General features: G+C 40.1%; 1 protein-coding gene across 1 annotated transcript in view; it reads right to left on the reverse strand.

Moving 5' to 3' along the window:
* KCNH8 (potassium voltage-gated channel subfamily H member 8) overlaps nt 1-21,496 on the reverse strand; it is a 428,672-nt gene that overhangs the window by 302,507 nt on the left and 104,669 nt on the right. The gene's annotated exons all lie outside the window — the stretch shown is intronic.

The raw sequence follows: 21,496 nt of genomic DNA on the forward strand, positions 1-21,496 counted from the left end.
TGTCAATATAGCAAAACAAGCACATCTCATCATCTCATCAGAGAAGCCAAAGACTGAACAAAAAGAACTTAATTTCCCTCTTTACAGTATCCCAGTACTGTCAGTTCTCCCCTGAAGGTAAAAATGAGGCACACTGGTAAAGCACTGTGGAGACAGCTGTCCTCGTATTCTGAGGATTTATCTCCTTTGAGAATGAAGATTTCAGCCTTAAAAGCTGTCCCACAAATATTTTTCACAAACACTAAATTCATGTTAAGACCCAGTATTCTGTAAACAAATATTAAAGTGTATAACACATTTGTTAAGTTATGATTAACATAAGAACATAAGAACATAAGAATGGCCATACTGGGTCAGACCAAAGGTCCATCGAGCCCAGCATCCCATCTGCCGACGGTGGCCAATGCCAGGTGCCCCAGAGAAGGAGAACAGAAGACAATGATCAAGTGATTTATCTCCTGCCATCCATCTCCTGCCCTTGTTCTGAAGGCTAGGGCACCATACTTTATCCCTGGCTAATAGCCATTTATGGACCTAACCTGCAAAAATTTATCAAGCTCTTTTTTAAACCCTAATAGAGTCCTGGCCTTCACAGCCTCCTCGGGCAAGGAGTTCCACAGGTTGACTGTGCGCTGTGTGAAGAAAAATTTCCTTTTATTAGTTTTGAACCTACTACCCATCAATTTCATTTGGTGTCCCCTAGTTCTTGTATTATGGGAAAAGGTAAATAATTTTTCTATATTCACTTTCTCCACACCATTCATGATTTTATATACCTCTATCATATCGCCCCTCAATCGCCTTTTTTCCAAACTGAAAAGTCCCAGTCTCTCTAGCCTCTCCCCATATGGGACCCTTTCCAAGCCCCTAATCATCTTAGTCGCCCTTTTCTGAACCTTTTCTAATGCCAATATATCTTTTTTGAGGTGAGGAGACCACATCTGCACGCAGTACTCGAGATGTGGGCGTACCATAGTTTTATATAGGGGAAGTATGATATCTTTTGTCTTATTATCGATCCCTTTTTTAATAATTCCTAACATCCTATTTGCCTTACTAACTGCCGCTGCACACTGCGTGGATGTCTTCAGAGAACTATCCACTATAACTCCAAGATCCCTTTCCTGATCTGTCGTAGCTAAATTTGACCCCATCATGTAGTACGTGTAATTTGGGTTATTTTTTCCAACATGCATTACCTTACACTTACCCACATTAAATTTCAAATTAAAAAGCATCTGCAATAAAATTCTCAATTGCGCAAGGCTCACATTGAAATAAGTGAGAGTTTTGCTCCACTAAGGATCATGGAATTTATTCCCTTTAATATTAGCACAGTTATTAAACCTCATTTTTATTTGCAATGTGTTTTAACAGTGAACAAGACTTCTAAAGCATCATTTTATGCAAACTGATAAGGGCTAGCCTTCATATTATTAAGGAAATGATAAAATTAATAGGTTTAAATGGAATAGCTGAGAAAAGCGTCTGAAAAAAATCATTAGGGAAAAAATTAGTCAGCGAAGAAATTCTAGATGCCTAAGATATTGACCTATGTAGGTGCTTTTGAAAATCTCATTTGCTGCCTGTTTGTATCTTCATGAATCTAATAGCTTTGAAAATCTGGTCCTAAATTAGTGCTTCATCTTCTTTATTCTTGAGCCCATATCATGAAAGAGAAGGTGATTAAAATTAGCATCTATTCTCCTGAATCTCTCTCAATTTCCCTAGAGTTACTTCTCAAGTACTTTAAACCTGTTTTCAGAATTCAGAGCCAGTGCACACACTATTTAAAACAAAAAAACAAAGAATTAAAAACAGCTTTGTGTCTTTATTCCAGCCAATCTGATCAGGCACTTAACATACATTACAAAAGTTCATTTGGAATATATGTAAGACAAGAAAAGTACATTTTTTAAAAGTGCCATAGTAATGAGCTATTGTTCTAATCATTTTAGCTTTCATATAAGGAGAAAGAGAGACAGTGTAGAATTCATAGGAAAGTGAACCACAATCACTGTATAAAGTAAATTAATCTGTTCATTAGCTCTCTTATTGCAGTGGTCCATCCTAGACGTCATGGTGGGCTTCTTATAACTACTTGAACAAGAATGATAGTGGTTAGGGTTTAATTCAGATGTTATTGATAATTCCTAATATTTAGAGATCTTTGGTAAAGTGTCAGAAGCAGAATCACTATTTAAAATGTACACCAAAGGAAAAAATACTTGCATGAATCAAGTTTCTGAACATTTAGTTATATATCATTCTTTCAAAACATCTGAATCATGACTCATCTAGAGACTGAAACTGTTGTATCCAATATTCATATTACATCACAAGCCCATCGAATTTCAATCTTAATTTTAAAATTTAAGGTGTTTGCAAACTTCAACTATGTAGGTGAAATTTCAGAAATAGGTCCTGAAATTGTTTGCCCACCAGTAAAACTAACCAATTCTGCTCCTTTCCAAATAGGCTCTTACCCCTACATCTTAATGGACAAAAAGAATCACATTAACGATTTTTGAGAAGTGGATGGTGGTCCTGGGAGCTTCTGAAAAGACATGGAATAAAGAGGGACTGAGTATTGAAATTTATGATTGGAGAGTCAAATTAATCCTGTTTCAACTTCTCAATCTGCAGGCAATAGTTCACTTCAGTTCACTGTGGACAAATCTGAAGGTGACTGCTCCTTGTTTTCAGGTTTTTGGTTCACTAGGTCTGCACACTCACCCTAACTCAGCAGCAGCGTCTGGTCTGGTCTCGGACTAGTATGGCCCCCTCCCTCCACATGGTATGTAGGTCTCATTGCACAGCTTTTACACTTGTGCTTCTCCTACCATCAAGGTAAAATACAGGGCAAGTGTTGTAGGGGGAAGTTTCATGCTATGTGCAAACTCCATCCTGAATGCCAAAAGCCATTTTTTTCTTGTAGTGTGCTCATTAATGTGTGTTAGCCTACAGCATCTTAATGGGGCCCCAGGTGCAGCTTTTCCCTAAAGCAGACATCTCTCATTGTTTAGGACCATTTGTATGGGAAGATTCTGAATAAAATTCATCCATTGATAAATATTCATGAGTGGGTAATGGCTTGGGTCAGTCTACACAACACATAAATCTAAATATATAAAGTATTTATGGTTATTTGGTGAGGAAACAGTATCTGAACCTTTAAGAAAACACACTGGGCTTGATTCACGTTATATTTAGGTTTATATCATTGAAATTCCACCAACTTCAACTGAATTACTCTTCTTTTATACCATAATGAGAACTGTTGACTGATATTTGCTGGGACTCCAATATTTTTAGGACGATGCAGTTTTCTTCAGATAAGATTGCCTGCAGGGGTTACAGTTCACATGTCCATGCTCAATTACTCATTGTTTGCTCTGTCTAATTAAAGATCTTTCCAAAATTATTTAGAAATTCAAATAGATACTTCTTGTTTTCAACATACATATTTTAAAAATCTAGATCAGTTCAATGCATTGTTCAACAGCTCAGCCTGTCATTTTTATTTGCCTAACTAGGGAATAATCATCATTACTGGTTGCACATTGACATGCTGCTCCTGCTGTCAACACAAAATCAAATTTCCTGACTGTGAAAAGAATTAAAATTTTATGCTTGCACTGCAACTTAATGATGGTGCTACAACATAAAAGTGATGGATCTCACATTCCAAATGTAACTGTAGTTATAAACTGAATTTATTTCTGGGTCTCCTATTGTTTCAATTACAACTATCTACCACAAAATCATTTCTCTCTTTTTATCCAATTTCGTGTCAGGTTCATGAAGCCCACTGGAACACAGAATGGACTTGAGGGGAGATTGCTACGTAACTGTAGGAGTGTTTGAATGTGATTTTTGATGTAGGTAGAGGTTAGAAAATACCAAGTATATAAACAACTTGTAAATCATGGAACTGAGGCAAATTCAAGCAGCACTTACAATGAAGGAAATCTAGGGGTGGTCTACCGACATCAGTATTGCTGCATAAATCAGAGAAACAAATGGGCCCAATAGCCTGATCCAAAGCTCACTGAACTCAATTGGTGTCTTTTCACTTCGTTACAGTAAGTTGGGTCAGGTTCCTAGACCTTGATCATACTACACTTGTTGAAGTCAAAGGCAAAACTCCCATTGACTAATGGTGCAGGATCTTGGTCTCTACCTCCTGATTTGCAGAAAGTCCATGTAAATTAACTCAAATTATATAGTTAGAATTCTACTCCAGAAATATAAATTATATTTAACTATGAGATTAACAAAGACTGAAAGAGAAAGTATAAATGTGTCCACTGTTTGAACAATCAAGATGGTAAAAAGAGTTGTTTCAACATTTGTGTTAAAATTTTTTAGACTCTTCTAGGCCTATATATAAAACTAAAATTGTTGTGATCATTAATTTAAAAGGTCCTGAAAAAGAAACACTGTTAAGTATTATTTTAACATATGTAAGCATAATTTTTGTAGATATGTAATTTGATTTAGCAGTAGTTTATTTCCAGAATTTGGAAACGTGAAATAAAAATCACATACTCTAGTTTTGTTCTTACATTCTGAAGTAATATTCCACAAATAGACCATAGAAATAACAGTGATCTGATTTATGGTGATACAACAAGCTTTGGCATTTAACTTAATGGACTTTACTGAAAATCAGTCCTGTTGTAAGATAGATAAGTAAAAAGAATTAAATTGAATGCAAATTAAAAATCTGTAGGCTGGAAGATAAGAAGAAAGGGGTTACATTAGTAGTTCTCAAACCACAGGGTGCACCTTCCTGGAGAGGCAGAGGTATGTTAGAGGGTACAGTGGTGCCTGGGCCAACTCCAGAAGTGGTGGGGAATAAGTGTTGGCCACCTCTCCTCTGCCCCCAGGTCAGCTCCATCCTCAGCTCTATTCTGTACCAACCACAGGTACAGTGCAGGCCACAGCGCCACTCCTTCCCCAGCTTAGCACCATCACTAACCCCAGCATGTTTAGCCCAACTCCTCTGCTGCACCCACTGTGCAGTGATGTATGAAAGGGGGCACAGACAGATTCCATTATTGGTAAGGAGGATGTGACAGGAGACGTTTGGGCACCATTGACTTACATTGTAATTTACAGTAGAAGAGAGTTGCTATGGGCAATACAAATAAACAGTTCACAAGAGCATTTGTTTCCATATCTGCATAACCACGGATCATATTTCTTGCTAAATAAAAATGGTCAAAGGCATTGTTGCACAGCTCATCAGTACAGGATGACTGGTAATAGTGCTCACATATGGCAGTCTGATATGCTTTAAAAGACTGAATGATTAGCAATCAGCAGAGCCCATACTAATAGCTACATAAATGCAGCTTCTGGGGAAAAAGCTTGCTGCCCAACTGTGCTCCAGATTTCCGTTAAAACATTAAACCTCTAACTCCTTCAAAAGTGAAGAAAAGCTTCAGAATGTGGACCACATGCAAATGATGCATTGGTGCCTTGAAACAATGTGAACAGCTTGATAGATCCCAACTCAGTCATGCTGAATATTTTATTTTTATTATTTATTTACAAGGTGTGCATGTAAGTGTGAATTTCAGATTAAAAATTACATTTGCATTCATGTTTGCAGGCCAAGTTTGAAAGACATTTTTGGAAATTTGCATGTCAAAAAAAAAGTCAGTAACCTCAGAAAAACAAATGTTTGATAAAGCAGTTCTGTAGAAATATACCAGAGTTGTGTGAATACTGACAGATAAAACAGACATTTCACAAGCATTCGCTTGAATTTAAAATCAAAACTGTATCAACTATGTTCATGCTCCTTTGTGTTCCTTTTCTGTGAGCATCCAAGAAATTCAGTTTTAGTTTGTTGAACATTTACGGAAAGCATGTATGAAGCACAAAAAAGTTAACAGGAATTCCAAAACCCCTCACCAAACCCTTCTCATGGACTCAAAAAATCAATTAAACAAGTTGAACAAGGATCATTCTAACTATACCTTTCATAACTAGGACCAAACAAATTTGGCAGCCCGCGAAAAAACCTTACAGTAGCCTCTTTTTGTTGTTGTTCTTTCTAGAAGCAATCCTCACGTAAACCTGCATAAAGCCCAGAAAGGAAACGATCTGCCTTTTAAAAATACAATTGTGCTTTCACTTGCTTTAATTGGTTCCTTTCCCTCAGAGTTTCAACCTGGTTTGTGCAATTCATTGTTCTTTTTATCTAGTCAGGGAACAGACACTATACCATATTACTTATGTGAGCAATCAATGACTGTCACAGTTTTAAGTCACCATACTAAATACAAACAAAAAATAAAAAAGCTGTCAAGTAGCACTTTAAAGACTAACAAAAGAATTTATTAGGTGAGCTTTCATGGGACCGACCCACTTCTTCAGACCGTAGCCATACCAGAACAGACTCAACATTGAAGGCATAGAGAACCAAGAACAGTAATCAAAGTTGACAATTCAGAAAAAAATGGTCAAGGTGAGCAAATCAGAGAGCAGAGGGGTGTGGGGGGGAGTCAAGAATTAGATTAAGCCAAGTATTCCAAAGAGCCCCTATAGTGTCCCAGAAAATTTGCATCCCGGTTCAAACCACATGTTAATGTGTCGAATTTGAATATGAAAGAGAGTGAAAAATATGAACTCTCTTTCATATTCAAATTCGACACATTAACACGTGGTTTGAACGGGGATGCAAATTTTCTGGGACACTATAGGGGCTCTTTGGAATACTTGGCTTAATCTAATTCTTGACTCCCCACCCCACCCCGTGCTCTCTGATTTGGTCACCTTGATAATTTTTTTCTGATTTGTCAACTTTGATTACTGTTCTTGGTTCTCTATGCCTTCAATGTTGAGTCTGTTCTGGTATGGCTATGGTCTGAAGAAGTGGGTCAGTCCCATGAAAGCTCACCTAATAAATTCTTTTGTTAGTTTTTAAAGTGCTACTTGACAGCTTTTTTGTTTTGACAGTATATAGACTAGCATGGCTCCCTCTCTGTTACTATACTAAATACAGTTGAACTTCTCTAGTCTGGCGCCCTTGGGACTTGACTGGTGCTGAACGAGAGAATTTGCCAGACCGTGGGAGGTCAATATTAACTAGCAGCATTACCAACACTTCCAAAGCTTATGAGATCTTAGAAGACATTAAGGGGTAATTAGAGCTAAATAACAGCACAGAACACTGAAAGCCAGGACTGGTGGCTGTAAACAAACTTAATGGAACCATGGGAAACTTAGCATAAGTGGTCACCCAGCTAACTAAATCATGCAGGATTATAGATGATGGACAAGAGAGTGCTGAACTAGACTGCTGTATTAAATACTTTCAGCAGACTGTTCATGATCACAATGAAAAAAAAATACAATACAGAATGAAAAAGACAAGACAAAGAGGCGAAATAAATTAAGCAAATAATTTGCATGTGTTATATGGATTAAAGGACATTTCAGAAGCCTTCCAAATCAGATGAGCTATGCTATTTAGGCCTAATCCAATAGTTCCTATTCAGGCAACTCACAACAGAGTTAGTTAATGGCAGTTTTGCCTGAGTTAAGGCTGTAAAAATGGGTATGAATAAACAACAAATATAGTCAGTGACTGAAAAAGCAGCAGAAAATATTTAGGTGACAAATTTAACAATCTCTTCAAAGCCCTAGAATAATTTCAAAAAACATCCATTGCCTTGATGGTGGACTTGAGGGCTAGATCTTTCTCAGATGAGTATGGCCCACTGAAGTCTCTCAGGCTGCTCATCAAATAAGGAAATAAGGATTTACTTAATCCTAACGGCTTGTCTACACTTGCCCCCAACTTTGAAGGGGGCATGTTAATCAGGGTGATGGCAGATTACTAATGAAGTGCTGCAGTGAATATGCAGCACTTCGTTGGACTAATTCTCCCCCGCGGCAGCTTCGAAGTGTCCAACTTTGAAGTGCCGGCATGCATGTAGCCGTGGGCACTACGAAGTGCCCATGCTACTTCATAGCACTGGTGGCCACACGCATGCCGGCACTTTGAAGTTTGACACTTCGAAGTTGCTGCTGGGGGGAGAATTAGCCTAATGAAGCGCTGCATATTCACCGCAGCACTTCATTAGTAATCTGCCATCACCCTGACTAACATGCCCCCTTCAAAGTTGGGGGCAAACATACACAAGCCCTAAATGCCCCTTAGGAAAGCAGATAGTTCACTAGTACCCCTACCTATTCTGGGCTACTGGAATACTGTAATCTTTGACTGCATTTGGAGTGGCATGGCAGAAGACAGAAATGTTACATAATAAAGTGGAAGCTTGTAGTTTCTCATGAAGGCATGACCCATAACAGTAAATGCTATAAGCAAATTAATTGGCCAAGTCTTTCCAAGTGAAGGCTGGCATAGTTCAATGTATAAATGTGTTCATAGGTAGGCAACATTTACAAATGCAGGGTATATACATCTCTTGGCTCAACCTAGCCAATTAACTTTAAAGCCTCTATGGAGCCAGGGTTTCTGGGGCAGACCATCCCTGTTTAATTAGGCCCAACTTGTAACAACTGTGTTGTACGTAGGACTTAAAGGGAGGAAACCCATGAGTGAGGCGATAGCGATAGAGGAGACTAGCATGATCTCCTTTGGCAGGCCTCTGGAACATGATCCTGAGGTCAGCATTCCATAAAAAAAGAGACATCTGAAGAGAAGATGTTGGGGGAGAAGGTTTGGTTTATGGCATACTTGGACTTCCAATAATGAAAAGCCCAGTGAGTCAGCAAGCTGTTAAGAATGAGAAAAACAGAAAACTGAACTTATAAGGAGTAAAGTGACTGTTTAGGAGCCTTACCAAAAATTTTGTTTATGGCAACTTGGGACTTTTGTTAAAAGTGGTACTTATTTTGGGACTTTGAACACCTCTGAGAAAGAGTGAACTTTTAACAGACTTGGCCTGATAACTGGGACACTAAAGGCCCATGGAGAGATGTTCAACAGGGGAAACCACCAAAGGGAAGGCCCACACTTAGCCACAGGGGTTACTGACTGATGAGTTGTTTCTAATGAACGTGGGGCTTCCTGTTGTCTGGATCTTATAACAACTTAGAGTGAGAACCACAGTGGGCCAATCCAATGACGGGCTGAACTACTGCAATTCCCACTGAAATCCTGGTGCTAGGTGACTCAAACACCCCACAGAATGTGACTCTTGATAGAAGAAGTTTTGGGGATTGCAATGCCAATTACAGTGGGTACAAAATCTACCTTTTCCACTGCAACAGCCACAAAACCAGGACTGGTATTAAAATATTGAGTTTAACACTTTTTGCCATGAGTAAGTTTAATTGGCTTTCAATGACGCTTTGTAGTAAGTGCTATATCTAGAATGGGAGGGAGGGGTGTGCATGTGTAATAGTTGGGTTTTATGTAAAGTTGAGCAGACATTGTTAAATATTTTAACACGTATTGCTGAGAATTAAATGTTCACAGAAACAGCAATTTTTAAGTACATATTGGAAATACTCTATGATGCCAAATTTAAAATTCACTAGCTATGAACACACACACTAGAAAACCTGATTCTAAAAGTTAGCCCATCAAGGAACAGAAATGTACCTAAAGACTTAGGCTATGTCTACACATACGAAAAACTTTGAAGTGGCCATGCTAGTGACCAAATCGAAGAATACTAATGAGGTGCTGAAATGAATATTCAGTGCCTCATTAGCATGCCGCTGGCCACGCCTCTTTGAAAGTGCTGCATTTCGCTCACCCGCGGCTCATCTGCGTGGGGATCCTTTTCAAAAGGACCCTGCAAACATCAAAATCCCCTTATTCCTATCAGCTGATTTCAATGTTTGCAGGGTCCTTTCGAAAAGGACCCCCAGGTGGACGAGCCATGGGCGAGCAAAACGTGGCACTTTGGAAGAGCTGTGGCTGGCGGCATGCTAATGAGGCGATGAATATTCATTTCAGTGCCTCATTAGTATTCTTCAATTTGGCCATTAGCATGGCCATTTCAAAGTTTTTTTGTAAGTGTAGACATGGCCTTAAAGAACTAATTTTATATTGCACAAACCTCAGACTTCACATATCAGATATTCATGTCAAACTGCTCATAAGTGAGCTTACAATTCTCTCAAGATGAGTAAATTGCAATATGTGTGGAGACAAAGCCTATCAAACAAATTACTCGTTATGAAGTATTCTCTTAACTATAAAGACATTTTAATCCCTTAAGATACTCTTCAACATAAAGAGAGCAGAAAGTGTGACTTCTCAATATTGTCTTATTTTAGATGGAAAGGTCTGCACTATATTTTTCTTATTTGACTTTCATGAAAGAAATATACAGGCTTATCTGATGTGCAAAACCAAACAAACCACTCCCCCTTCTCTCTCCACCCTGTGGCCCATCCCATACAAAAAATGTTTAAAACCTTCAAATTGAGTTGGCTGCCTAATTTAGCTATCAGTATCTAAAAATGCTGGCACCAAATTATAAAGTTAGTCAAGTTTTCTGCCTTCATCAACAATTTGAATGTATGGAAATTTCCTTCAGATCCAGAAAATAAAACATTAAATGATTGCATTACAGAGAAGAAGGGTTTGGAGTAATGGCTAATAAAAGTGTTAGAATAGTAGTGGAAATGGGTCCATCTTGTACTGGATTTCTTCTGTCTCTAATCTGCACTATTTGATTCACCATTAGTATCTTCAGCACCATCTAGTGGTCAGACACTGATCTTAGGTATCGTGTGGCTGAATCAGTTCAGATTTTAGCAATTATACATGTGATGTCATGTAACTAATATCCAAGCTGAATTTTTAGAAGTTACTATATCTACAAAGTGGTAGTGCCTAAGGACTACATTTGAAACTGAAACCCTATTTTGTGATAGATGTTGCACAAACACAGGACATTAAACTTGGATGAGTCAGCAGATTCTGTGGCTAGAATCACTTCTTTTACTCTCCAACTTACTAAGAAATACCACCTCTTCCTGCTGGATGAAGGTCTAACCACAGCAATCCATGCAGTTGTCGCCACCCCACTGGCATACTGCAATTCATTGTATCGGAAGATGAAATGTGAAGATAATGGAAACCCTGGGGGCAAAAAGACACCTGTCTGTATCCATCATAGTTTGTTCATGTGAATATACTGAGCTTGTGGTCTTGCCCTTCACTTGACTCCCACTGCTTGTGCACTGTCAGTTTAGGACATTGATCCTAATTGTTAATCATAGAATCATAGAATGCTAGGACTGGAAGGGACCTTGAGAGGTCATCGAGTCCAGTCCGCTACCCTCATGGCAGGACCAAGTACTGTCTAGACCATGCGTGATAGACATTTATCTAACCTGTTCTTAAATATCTCCAGAGATGGAGATTCCACAACCTCCCTAGGCAATTTGTTCCAGTTTTTGACCACACTGATAGTTAGGAACTTTTTCCTAATGTCCAGCCTAAACCTCCCTTGCTGCAGTTTAAGCCCATTGCTGCTTGTTCTATCCTCAGAGGCCAAGAAGAACAGATTTTCTCCGTCCTTCTTACGACACCCTTTTAGATACCTGAAAGTCACTATCATGTCCCCCCTTAATCTCCTTTTTTCCAAACTAAACAAGCCCAATTCTTTCAGCCTTTCTTCATAGCTCATGTTCTTTAGACCTTTGATCATTCTTGTTGCTCTTTTCTGGACCCTTTCCAATTTCTCCATATCTTTCTTGAAATGCAGTGCCCATAACTGGACACAATACTCCAACTAAGGCCTAATCAGCGCAGAGTAGAGGGGAAGAATGACTTCTTGTGTCTTGTTCACAACACACCTGTTAATGCATCCCAGAATTATGTTTGCTTTTTTTGCAACAGCATCACACTGTGGACTCATATTTAACTTGTGGTTCACTATAACCCCTAGATCCCTTTCTACCATACTCCTTCCTAGACAGTTGCTTCCCATTCTGTATGTGTGAAACTGATTGTTCCTTCCTAAATGGAGCACTTTGCATTTGTCTTTATTAAACTTCTTCCTGTTTACTTCAGACCATTTCTCCAATTTGCCCAGATCATTTTGAATTTTAACCCTATCCTCCAAAGCAGTTGCAACCCCTCCTGGCTTAGTATCATCTGCAAACTTAATAAATGTATTTTCTATGCCAATATCTAAATCATTGATGAAAATATTGAACAGAACCTTTAATCTAATGGATTAAAGTCACTATCGGATCAAGTCACAACAGACAGCAAAGCACATCATCCTCTCTGAACAGCATGGACATTGCAGTCCTCTGGAATAATGCAGAACATAAAATATATTTTAAAACCAAAGCAGAAGTTCTATAAACCAAAACGGGAGAAGTCCCAGAAACTTCAGGAAGTCATAGCCAACTCTATTTTACATGAAAAATGCTTAGATATTACAGTCATTGATAGTGATATAAAATTACGAGGAAGAGACCTACAGGTGAATACAGCCTCCATCTTGAGTAGCCTTACCATAAGATGTAAAATACATATGTAACAAAAAAAAGGAAGGACAGCTGTGCAGAAGAGAAAATAGGTGATGATAATACACTCACAGTTTTGCTGTGTACATATTTCTGGGGGTTTTGTTTTATATAGTGGTTTTGGTTATTTTGTACAAGGGTATTTAACATTCTTTGGGAATAAAAAGACTAGTGCTCTGTGGTCAATCAAGGGTATAATTTCCAGTAAAAGTGCAATAGAAATCTGACATCCCCCATAATTACTTTATTTGATAACAGATGCCTTATTATGTAAATTCTTCAAGATCAAATTTTATTAGCAGCAGTGTTCCTTTAGTTATTCCTCAGAAGATTACCCTGGAGGGGTCAGTAATTATGTTATTCAGTCAAATTCAAAAACCATCAGAAAAAAGAAGGAAAAACACATTTGAACTCCCCAAATACAGAGGCAGAATGTGAATTCTTTGAGGTAGGGGTCATGTCTTCTTCTATATTTGTACAACTTTAGGCATCAGTGATCCAATAAGAGGAGCTAAATTATATCATCTTACAAAAAAATGGCCATTGTTTCTCTCTCTTCTAGAAAAGTGTCATAGGCACTCTCAAAACTGGAAGAATGCATCAACTATTTGACACAGATCATTATTGTCACTAACACAATTCCAATGGCTATAATTAAAAGTAGGTACGTGATATTCCATAACTATGACCAAGGCCCTACCAATTTCATGGTCATGAAAAATAGTGTCATGAATCATGAAATGAGCCCTTCCCTATGAATTCTGATGTATCCTTGTTCCAAGGACTCCCGTATCAAAGAGGGCTTCCTAGATCTTATTAGGCAGTCGAGGTACAGGATTTGCCTATTCCCTGAAAACTGCTCTCACAGCTGGAGTGAGACACCAAACCAGATCCACCTTGGAGTGTCTCCCACTGCTGCAGGAGGCTGTCTAGGACTGTGCAGCAGCACAAGGTTCTTGAAGCTGAATGTGGGCCAGGGCATGCAGCAATTCCTGCAGCTGCGTAGGAAGAGGACAAGTGTTGTCCTCAGTAAGCCAGTCAGGACTAGCAGCGAGGAGCCCTTAGATGGATGCTCCCAACACCACAGAGTTCAGATGCACTTCTACATTTTGGACCCTTCTGTGGTTGCAGGAAGCTCCGTGACTGCAGCCTTCAGAGTCCACCTCCCATAAAAGTGAGGGTGGCAACCCCATGACATCCCTACAACAAGTTTGTGACCCTCCCATCCCCCGTCACCCATATCCTTCTGGGTCAGGGTCCCTTAGTTACAATACTATGGAATTTCACGTTTACACGGCTGAAAATGGGAGATTTGTCAATTTTCAAATCATATGGCTATGAAATTGGCCATATGGACTGTGAATTTGGCTGGGCCTTAACTATGATTAATCATAATGGACCAACATCTAGACCTATTTGAACTGTTACTTAATATTTTGAGCTGGGAACTACATTTATTTCAGCTTATAGATGACTGCAAAAAAAGCTTTTCATTAGGATCATTTGTCAAGGGAAAAGAATGATGCTACAGAATAAAGGCCTCCTACTACCTATGAGACTTTGTTCACATTTGCATTCATGGAAGTCTTTCCCACATTGTACCATTGCACATGAGTCAGGCACGATAACAGTGCAATGACTGCTCCAGGCTAGCAGTGACTTTATGACTAGTCTCCCCATACAGGCCATGGAAGGGACAAGGGCCTCTATGGGGAGACTAGAGTGTGGTCTTGAACCTCCCATGGAGATTATAACAGCTTCCTTAGTGCCACTCAAGCTGTCTCTCTGCAACTGGTCTAGCAGTCATGCTCTTCCCGTGTTCCAGAAGGCATTATGTCTGTCTGAGTTCCACGGCTCCAAGAAACTGTTGCCACCAGACTATGCTCATCCTTTGCTCCCTCATATGTCTAGCCCAGGGGTCTGCAATCTGCAACTTCCAGCTAGGGGAAGCCAGGCACGCAGACAGCAATGCTGTACCTGCTTGTCCCAGCTGGGGGGAAGCCAGGAAGAAGCTTTACTGCTATGACTGCCCACCCAGTTTCCTCCAGGGAGAAGCCACAGTGGCACAGCGGTCTGTCCACTTGGCTTCCCCCAGGTGGGGGAGCTGGATGGGTAGGCAGCCGTGGCAGAGCAACTTCTCCTTGGCTTCCCCCATCTGGGGGAGCAGGGGCCTGGAGCAGGGAGCTGGTAGAGGAGCTGCACTTCCACCAGCCCCAGCCCCAGCCCCAGCCCCGGTGACTCCAGGATTTTGACTTGCACTTAACTTGTGATAAACGCAAGTTAAGCACAAGTCAAAATTGTGCATATTGGGGGTTTACTGTATATAGCCACCATCAGAGTGAGTTTTGCTTTTTTTTTTAATGGAACTGACTCAGTATTAGTGCCCTATATTCTGACTGATTTTAAGAACAGATTTATTTGGGACTCAACTAATTTATCCCAAGGACTTCTCCTGATCTTTGCATTCCTGTCATGTTTCTGTTTTTGCTTTAAGATGATTTTTGATTAGTGAGCCAGACAACACAGTTTGGATTCGGGTGAATCTGAAGGCCACTCTATTACCAACAGAGACACAACATACCATTATGTTAACAAATTGCTCACGGGTTTTATCCTGTCCTTTCATGTATATGTCCCTGCAAATGCTGATAACACTTAGGAGGAAAGTACTTGCATTCTTCTTGTTCTCTATGATGTAGCTTATATCAAAGCCTTCTTCATGATGTGTGCAGAACCTCACGTTTCTGTGATGAATGTTGCAGAAGGGATGATCCAGTATTCCTGGGGACTTCTACCTCCTTTCATTCATCATATTGCCTTTAGCTCTAGATGGGATTCTACAAAACAAATCATTGCTAGACATACAGTGTATGTCTTTAAAAAGATGTTTTTGCCAATAAAATGAAAAGCGGTAGGAAGTACAAGAATGTAATGGCTCTGTCATCGTGTTATACACTCCTCTTGAGAAATGAGGTTGAATGATGGGCTTCATGGTTTGCCAAGAGAACTGACCTAAGTTACTTCCTGTCTCCTGGAATGGACCCAACCCCTCACTCCTGTGCACCTCAGCTAGCAGAGCTGTGCAAAGGAACAGTAACTTGCACGCCGATAACAGAGGAAGTTCTTTTGTTTCTGTCCCTGATTCAAAGTAGGAAAAGGATGGCAAAAACAACTCAAGAGTCATAAGAGTCCTGTACTTTCTTTGGAGTCTGAAGGTGAAACAGCCTGTACAGTTTTGACATCACTAGTCTGTAGCAAGGTGTTTAGCATCCTCAGGAAAAGAGAGATTCTCCCCAACATAGCAAGAAAAAGAAGCTCTCCCACCAACATAGCACTGTCTACACCTTAAGTTAGGTCAGTACAACAACATCATTTTGGGTATTGTTTTTTTTATACCCAAGTGACATATTTATTCCAAATTAAGTCTGTATTGTAGAGCAGACAGTGGATATCTTGGCAATTGAAATTTAAAGTCACACACTCTCAGAGGCTATAAACCATCTTCATATGTAATGAAGTAAATACAGTGAGGGCATTAGTTTATGAATTAATTAAAAACTTACTGCTGGCCAATGCCAGGTGACAGGCTCACACAACCCTTTAATTGTGTTGTACATGTTTGGGCTCAGTCTGCAGCCTCAACTTTGGGGGCCTTTCATCTTGCAGGGCCTTGTGCTTGCACATAAGTACAAATGTCTACACAGCATTCAAATAGCCCTTTAATGTATGTCGACAGCATAGGACAGCTGCAGGTATCTAACTGCAGTGCAGATATACCCTGAGAAGTAACTGTTACAGCCATGTGTATCATTCACACTACATTTGTTATTACCCTAGCTAGTCTCAAAGGCTAGATTCAGTCAACTGCTGGCAGTATGATGCAAATGAGGGTTCACAAAATGGCAAACAGTCACTCATTTGCATATTCACCCCACTCATTTGCATATTCACCACAGAAAACAAAAAGTGTACACATGGTTCTGCCAACAAAAAACACCTAAAGGATAAGGACCTGGTGACAGAGGGTTTTTTGTCAGCAAAGCCACCTCTAAACTAATTGTTTTATGCTGAAAATATGGAAATGAGTCATGTAAATATGCAAATGAGCAGCTATTTGTAATATCGTTAGCCATCATTTGCATCATGCTGCCGACAGCCAGACCGAATCTAGACTCTGCGTAAGGCTCTTTCCTTTCTAAAACGTTTATAATCAGGCCTGGTCTAATTTCCATTCCACAGGAAATTTCAGTTTTTTGGGGAGTGGGGTGGGGAGGTAAGTGTTCCAAATTAGAACAAAAAAATGAAATTGCAAAAGTACCCTCAAAATGAAAATCTTGAAATAATTATATTGGGGGTCATCAAAAAAACTTCATTCTGATAGTATTAAATGTTTTAAAATTCATTTTTAATATGTATAGCATTATACAATATTATATATAAAATGCAAAATATTTATAATTAAAGTAAAATTAATCAAAACGAAAACTCAACGTAAGTTTTTCTCATCAAAATTTCACTGAAATCAACACATTTCCACAAAATATTTTGATTAAACTGTCTTTTTCAATGAAAAACAGTCCCACCAGACATTTCCCAACTCGCTTCTCCATATATTTTCTCTAAAGTGGTACAATAGTGACTCAAGTGTGAGAAATGACTTTCCAAGCAGTCAAACCAAACAATTAAGTATATCATTGTATTTACATCATAATACAATGGAACCCAAGCAGGAATGAAATTAAGATACAACAAACAAGATATATAACATGGAAAAGACAATCCCTATCAAAGTGGACTCTGTTCGACACAGAAATAAAATCTTCCACCATTGAAAAGGTACAAGAACACCTTCTCATAGCTGTCTGATTTACACAAGGATCAATTGAAATGGTGGTAACTGTGATCACTGAGAAGAAAAATAGTGTGCAAGCATTATCCCCCATGGAGAAGGGTAGAAAGAGAAGAAACGCTATATCCACCTCTTTAGAGTGGTCTTGCTATAATAGGGTAGGGTAAACAGGCTGCACCACACAAAAGAATGAAGTACCAGGCATGCATGCTGGGGAGTTCCAGGGGACCTACTATCAGAATGGCAACAGTGCTCTCCTTTTAACAGTGCAGTTCCACCATTACTTTGTGTGCACCTTATAAGTATGGTATAAAATGAAATAGGTCCAGACTATATTCTTAATTTTTACAGTTCTTCTCATCCTTATGTGAGATACCCCAATCACATTCCCTGTCCTTTGTTAGAAATTCTAATATGAGATACCGTATGTATCAGTGATCGCTGCTTGTGGTGCAAACATCCATAGTTTAAAACAGATGTACTGAGGTCACACTGAGACTACATCTTGTGCCAGCCTGCATTTCCCTTGCACTGAGTTACTGTGCCAGGCTCTCAAGCCCCTTTCCAGCACACACCTAGGCAAGAACTCACCCAGCTGCAGAAGGACTGCAGTAAAATCTGTGAGAGGGAATTTAGCTCAGGGATTAACCCAGCATTCGCGCACATGCTCTGTGAAGGAGTAAACAGAAGATAATAGCCTTTCACTGTATGGTGGGATCTGCATAGTGCAAGCTCATACGAAATCACCAGCTTTCTCAATGTAGGAGGAGATGCATGGCTTTCCCACCCCACGTCACCTCCCGCTATGAATTGCACAAACTGGGCAACAGTCATGTTTATAGTCAAGAGATTTTTATTAACTACAAAAGGTAAATTTTCAATGATCATAAGTGATAGCAAACAGATCAAAGCAGATTACCTTAATAAACAACCTAAACCCACAAACTGAGATTAGCACATTAAACAGGTACAGTGAAATTGGCTAATGTGTATATATCCTGAGTGACAAACAGGCTAACTCTGCTATGAATCCCCTAGGGGTGCCAGGCCAGTCCCAAACCTGGATAAAGGAGGAGGGTTGGTCACATGAGTGACGATACACTGATCATAAAACAGCAAAATGAATTAAATCTGATGCTAGTATGACTAACCGATAAAAGATGCCGGCTTGGATGTAGCCCAGATGAAAAAAGGTAGGCAATAACACTGAGTGATCAGGGTTGGTTTGATAAATTGGCTACCAAAAGAAAATTACATCTAACACATATACTGTCAATTGGAATGTACAATGTCCGAACAAGTGGGTGACTGGAAAGTTACAGCTGCTTCGAAAGGAAATGGAGAGATACCGATGCAATATACTTGGATTGGCAGAGATGTGTTGGACAGCATTGGGAGAGATGTGTGTTTGCAAAGTCATTTGGTCAGGGAACAAAATGAAGCATGAAGCAGCAGTCAGATTTCTTCTTAGCAAAGGAGCTGGGGGAGCATTGTTAGGATATAAACTGGTGAGTGCAAGGATGATGGTAGCAAGATTCAAAGTGAAATTGTGCAACATCTCGGTCATTCAGGTGTATGCACCCATGTTGGAAAGTATGGGGGAAGAGATTGATCTATTCTATAGAAACTTGACAAAGATGCTGGAGGAGATAGAGATGTGTTGATCATAGAAGGAAATTGGAGCATGAAGGTCAGAACAGATAACGAAGGTTGGAAGAGAGTCATGGGAAGGCTTGGATATGGAGAAAGAAATGAACGAGGTGAGAACCCACTAGAGTTTCCTGTGGAGCATGAGATTGTGATCTGCAACATGAGATTTCAACAAAAGGACTGTTGGAAGTGGGCATGGCAATCAAATGACAGGAAGTCCAAGACATGATAAATATGATCTCGATAAAAAGAAGATGGGTAACATCAGTACAGTAGTGTTGAACTTTCCAAGGAGTGGGGATAGACTCAAACAGGTCTAGTGCTCACGCACATCAAAATTAAACTCAAGAGAAAGTATAAGACACAGTTTAAGAAAAGAAGAGACATGGCAAATCTAGGCAAGGAAGAAATAGGGAATGTGTACAGAGCAGTGCTCAAAGAAAAGATCAGGAATGTGGGCACAGAGAAAGACCTCGATAAGGGAGTCGAAAAGATAGCCATGGCAATTAAAGAAGCAATTAAACAGACTGTTCTGGAAGAAGAGAAGATCAATAAGAAGTGGATTACACAGGAGACACTGAAGTTGGTCCAAGAGATGACAGCATTGAAGACCAGAAGGAATGTTTCTGAAAGGGCAGAACAGCAACATAGAATGGAATGCAATGAGGTAAGGAAAGCAGCTAGAAAGGATAAGACAAAACGCTTAGAGGAGCACTGTGAAGATACAGAGAGGTATTACAGTGAGTGTAAGAACAGGGAGGTGTACAAGATTAATAGGAATATTAATAGGAAGTGGAAGCCAAAGCAGATGGCAATCAAAGACGGGAATTACAAGGTGCTCATGGAACAAGGAAAGGGTTATGCAGTGATGGACAAGATATTGTACTGATCTGTACAAAGCACAAGAGGATCCGAGTGTCTCAGAGAGACTGATCATAGAGCTGAAAGAGGTATCTCTGCCTAGCATTGAGCATGAGACCTATATTTCAAAGGAAGAAGTACAAAGACATGATAAGATCATGGGAGAGATGATCAAATATACAGAGAAAGTATGATTCAGGAAATACACCAAATATGCAATATAGTGTGGAAGGAAGAGAAGGCATGGACAAGATCTGTACTAGTGACAACACAAAAGAAAGGAAGTGTGTTGGAGTGCAAGGACTACAGAATGATTGCCCTAATGAGTCATCTAGGCAAGGTGCTGCTGATAATGATACTGTTGGAGAGACTGAGATCACAGACAAAAGAACAGCTACAGGATGAGCAAGCAGTATTCAGGAAAGACAGAAGTACCATACAACAGATAATAGGCGCTAAGATTGATAGCAGAGAAAGCTCGATGAAAGAACAAGAACATCTACAATTGCTTTGTCAATTTTCAGAAGGCATTTGACAGCATAGGTCAGAAATGACTTGAGCAGTCTTGGGCTACGTCTACACGTGCACCCAACTTCGAAATAGCTTATTTCGATGTTGCGACATCGAAATAGGCTATTTCGATGAATAACGTTTACACGTCCTCCAGGGCTGGCAACGTCGATGTTCAACTTCGACGTTGCTCAGCCCAACATCGAAATAGGCACAGCGAGGGAACGTCTACACGCCAAAGTAGCACACATCGAAATAAGGGAGCCAGGCACAGCTGCAGACAGGGTCACGGGGCGGACTCAACAGCAAGTCGCTCCCTTAAAGGGCCCCTCCCAGACACGCTTTCATTAAACAGTGCAAGATACACAGAGCCAACAACTAGTTGCAGACCCTGTATATGCAGCACGGACCCCCAGCTGCAGCAGCAGCAGCCAGAAGCCCTGGGCTAAGGGCTGCTGCCCACGGTGACCACAGAGCCCCGCAAGGGCTGGAGAGAGAGTATCTCTCAACCCCCCAGCTGATGGCCGCCATGGAGGACCCCGCTATTTCGATGTTGCGGGACGCGGATCGTCTACACGTCCCTACTTCGATGTTGAACGTCGAAGTAGGGCGCTATTCCCATCCCCTCATGGGGTTAGCGACTTCGACGTCTCGCCGCCTAACGTCGATTTCAACTTCGAAATAGCGCCCAACACGTGTAGACGTGACGGGCGCTATTTCGAAGTTACTGCCGCTACTTCGAAGTAGCGTGCACGTGTAGACGCAGCTTTGGAGTCATACAGAGTGGATAGCAGATTGATATAGTTTTTGAAGGGTGTCAACAACAATTCAGAGGCAGAAGTGAGAACATGCGGAGAGTTGGGAAGTTGGTGTAGAATGAGTAGAGGTAGGAGACAAGGAGATCCGATATCACTGAGTATCTTCACCACACATCTAGAGAGAGTAATGAACAAGATCAAGGAAGAGGTAGAAGGGATATCAGTACATGGGATAAGAATTAATTGAGGTTCATGGATGATATAGTTATCATAAAGGAAGATGAAAAGAAGCTAGCGAGAATGGTGCAGGTGCTAAACGAGGAAGGGAAGTGGTACGGACTGATTATGAGCATTGATAAAATGAAAACAATGGTATTTAGAGGTA

The sequence above is a fragment of the Carettochelys insculpta genome, chromosome 2, assembly GCF_033958435.1.
Source record: "Carettochelys insculpta isolate YL-2023 chromosome 2, ASM3395843v1, whole genome shotgun sequence".
NCBI classification, from domain to species: Eukaryota; Metazoa; Chordata; order Testudines; family Carettochelyidae; genus Carettochelys; species Carettochelys insculpta.